Source organism: Urocitellus parryii, chromosome 2 (assembly GCF_045843805.1).
Source record: "Urocitellus parryii isolate mUroPar1 chromosome 2, mUroPar1.hap1, whole genome shotgun sequence".
In the NCBI taxonomy this organism is placed as follows: domain Eukaryota; kingdom Metazoa; phylum Chordata; class Mammalia; order Rodentia; family Sciuridae; genus Urocitellus; species Urocitellus parryii.
The window spans coordinates 175,367,174-175,371,433 of NC_135532.1; positions in this window are offsets into that span (position 1 = coordinate 175,367,174).

Sequence of the window (4,260 nt, forward strand, 5' to 3'; positions counted from 1 at the left end):
TTTGATACTGTATGATTTAAGCGGATTATATTTCAGGTATTTAGTTTGAGTTTCTGTTTTTTATTTTAGTCTGAAAAATTGAAGATAATTTTATTTTGTTTGCAGTTTTGTAGCATTTAGGAAAATCAAGAGCACAATCTGCTCAGGAATGTCTAAATGCATGATTGGTGTTATATTACACAAGTTTGTTTCCAAGCAGACTGTTCAATACTCACTGTGATTTCTTTATTGAATCAATGTTAGGAAGTCACATACCAGTCCAGCCATAAAAAAACCAACACGTAATAACACTTGCCTGGTATGTGTGAAGGCCCTGGTTTCAGTGCCAACACTGAAGAAAAAAAAAAAAAGTTTCTAATTGGCATTTCCCAATGTGTTACATGAAAAGAATTCCATGAGCAAGTAAAAGCTCTGCACATGCTATATACTTTATTCTCCTACCATCTTATAGACATAATGTGTCTTACATCAAAGAGTCCAATAGTAGATTAGGTTATAGCTCAGTTGTAGAACACATGCTTAACACATATACCATCTTTGGTTTAATCACTAAAACCACAAGAAACAAGAAGAAGAAAAGTGAAAAATAAAAGGTTTTAAAAGTCTTGATTAAAGAAAGAAACTTGGTTAAAACTTGGTTTAACCTCGAATTCTTCAAACTTACTTCACAGTAACCACCCCACCTTGTCCATCAAATAATATTCCAAAGGAGGGGAAGAGGCTAGAGTTTTAACATATCAAAGTTGAACTTCCTCCAAGAATAAGAAGAGAATGGTTTGTTTAGAATTTGCCGAACATAACTTTTGGCAACTTATCCAAGAAACAGTAAAATGTGTATCCAGGACAGATGAGGGTGTGGTTGATGTGGCTACTTATAAGCTGCTGTGGTTTAATACTGATATGACTCTTGCTCCAAAATTTGCTGTTCTAAGCAGTTCTCATCCTTGTCATCAGCTCTTGCATGCATAGCCAGTTGACAAGAGCACATCTGCTACTCATTGGGAAAAACAGAACAGAAAATAGAAGCCAGATAGCAAGTCTGTGGCTCGTGTCCCTAAACCTTGGTTAATTTGTTTTGTTTTTTAGTTCTTATAATTTAAATTTGGATTTGATTCATCTGAGTTTTTTTTATTTGAGGAATTATTGGGGGAGGTAATGATGAGAATAGGTAAGTGAGGGTGGATTTGGCAAATGTTCAGTCATGATTTTATATCAGCTGCCCAGCCTGAAATTTTTTTCAGTCTATGTCTGCCAAGTATTCAGCATTTCAGTTCTATTACTAATGGGAATTATTGGGATTGGAAGAGAACTTCTGTAAATTGTTGTTCCCCTCTGTTCAATTCTTTTGGAATTGATAATAGTATTGACTAGAAATAGGATTGTATAATCTGATTTTTTGTATTTTATTTTCATTTGACTCTCTTTTTAAGCAAAGGGAATTATAAACAGCTTTGCAGTATGCCTTGTTCAAATAAAATGGTTCAATCTGAAAGTGTTACCAGTAACAGAAATAACCCAGGAAGAAAAAAGTTTTATTACATACTAGTTAACATTCAGTGGTCTCTGAAGTACCCCAGTATGTAAGCAATTATTTAATTTTCTTTTTATCTCCCTATATAAAAGAGACACCCTCTTGAAAAACAAGCACTTTCTCTAATGTAGTGCACCTTGCCAAGCTAAATGGGGACTGTGGACCTAAGACTACTACCATTAGAGATTGTCAAGTTTAGATATGCATCATAGCAGAAGGAACACTCCTTTGGGAGAACAAGGAAGGAGTAGGCATACGCTCATCCTCCAGCCATCCTGAGGAGGCCTTTCTGGCACAAAACTGGGGAGGATGAACTTAGCAAGACTGCTACCTAGCAGATTTTTGTATGAATTCCCTTAAAACCAAATTTAAGAGCTCTTTAGTCACCTACCACTAAATTGTTACTAAGCAAGATGGACCATTCCCACAAAAATCAGAAATGTCAAATGATATATTTTTTTTAACATCACTGCCTAATACAAAATTTTGTATTTCAGAAGTTGAATCAGATTTGTGGAATATTGCCTTTTTAATAATCTCTTAAGTCACTTTACTAGGAGACAAGAAGGGGCTGGGAAGAGAAGGACAGAACTGTCAGTCCCACTCAAGCTTGAAACTATCTCAGGAAATATACTGTCATCCAGTGCTAAATTTGGCAAGTATCAAATAGATACCCACTTCCCTACTGGTATGCTACAAAGTAGGATTTGGGTTTTTCATGGTAAATCACAAAGTACATAATCCATTCTAGTGGATCATACTAATCTCTACCTAAAAGCAGCCCCAGGAAAAAAACCCAGTCAACCAAATCACAAAGTGAATTGGACCCAAAATGGTGTTATTCTGAGCTTCAAGCATTGTTCTGTATATCTAGTTATCTGAAATTTTATGGTTTGCACGAGGACACACTGATAAATAAAAAGTTGAAGGGAAAGGATGTTTGTTTATGAGAAAATAAATATTAAGTATAAATGTGTTCATGTGCTCAGAAATTCTGGTGTGCAGTGTGCACAAAAAGGCAAATAAACCAAAAGCAAAATATATAAGTGAAATAAGAACATAGAGATTAGCATGTCTGTTGCTTATATAAGATGTCTTACGCATATCAAAAACACCATGTTCAAAATAGCTCTTTATTGTCCCCCCAAATTCTGAATTGTTTTATTTCCCACCCCAAATCAATAATTTGGCCCCACCTCCCTCAATCATCACATTCTCTCAAGTAAAGATATCCAGTCCATTAGGAAGCTTACTGACTTACCCCATCATGTATTTAAATCTCACCTCCAGTCTCCCACCATAGACATCTTGGTGAAGCCACATCATATTTCTTATATTCCTGTAACAAGCTAATTTTTCATACTTTCCCATTTTCATATTGTCCCTCTCCAGTCCACATACACAGCAGCAGGTGTTGCTAACCTCTTGAAAGCCCTTCAGTAATGTCTCTACCATTCTTTTTTTAGTTGTAGTTGGACACAATGCCTTTATTTATTTTTATGTGGTGCTGAGGACCAAACCCAGCACCTCACACAAGCTATGTGAGGGCTCTACCGCTCAGCCCCAGCCCCAGCCCCTGAGCCACAACCCCAGCCCCTCTACGAGATTTCTGAGAATGGTTCCAAAAAAAAAAAAAATACACATCTACTGGCCCGACCTACCTCTTTTTCTTAAAGAGAGAATTGTTTAATACTTATTTTTTTCAGTTTTTGGTGGACACAACATCTTTGCTTGTATGTGGTGCTGAGGATTGAACCCGGGCCGCACGCATGCCAGGCGAGTGCGCTACCGCTTGAGCCATATCCCCAGCTTGGGACCTACCTCTTAAATGAAATCTTGTGCCCTCTCCTGCTTAATTATTACAGTCATAATTTTTTTTGTTTCTCCTGTTAAATATCCCATCCCTTTCCAGCCTAGAAATTCCCCCAACCTAAAATATTCTTTAGTAATTTTTCATATGACTTTATTCCTACTATTCTCAAATGCTTGTGTTTTTTTATTTTGTTTTCATGTGGTGCTGAGGATCAAACCCAGGGCCTCCCCCATGCTAGGCAAGTGCTCTACCACTGAGCTACAACCCCAGCCCCTCAAATCCTTGTTTTCTTATCTGGTTGGTTTGCTTGATTACTGCCTGACTTTGTAACTAAATAGAAACTTTCATGAAGACAGAGACACTTTTACTTAACTACAATATTCTCAGAGCTTTGTCTGGGTCAGTTCAGTAGAAGCCTCAACAAATATTTGTTGAATAATGCAAGGATAATACTTGTTCATAATGTGATTTCACTTTGTTCTTACCATTACTCTTTCCTTATATACTTACTGTGTGACTGTTAGAACCAGAAAGGATTTTAGAAATCAACTAGTCTAATTTCCTTGTTTTTTCAGAGAAGACAATTCAAACAAAGTCAATATTACCCAACTGGTTATTGACAGAGAAATTAGAACCCAGTTCTTGTGAATCCTCATTTTCACAATAAATCTATCTTTGGATGAAAACACTGTGGTGCTGTGTTGGCTTCTTTTTTTCTATTTTTTCAGAGTTGGAAGGAATTAAGAATCAAATCATTATTCAGGATAATCTGAAAATATGCTTTTGTGCACAAGTAAAATTTCTCAAAACAACTGAGGCCTACTAACAACACTCCAATATTTAAATATTTTAGAAGTAAATCTTGGTAGAGAATGGTGTATTTTCCAATATTCACAAACCAAGAGACCCTAGACAA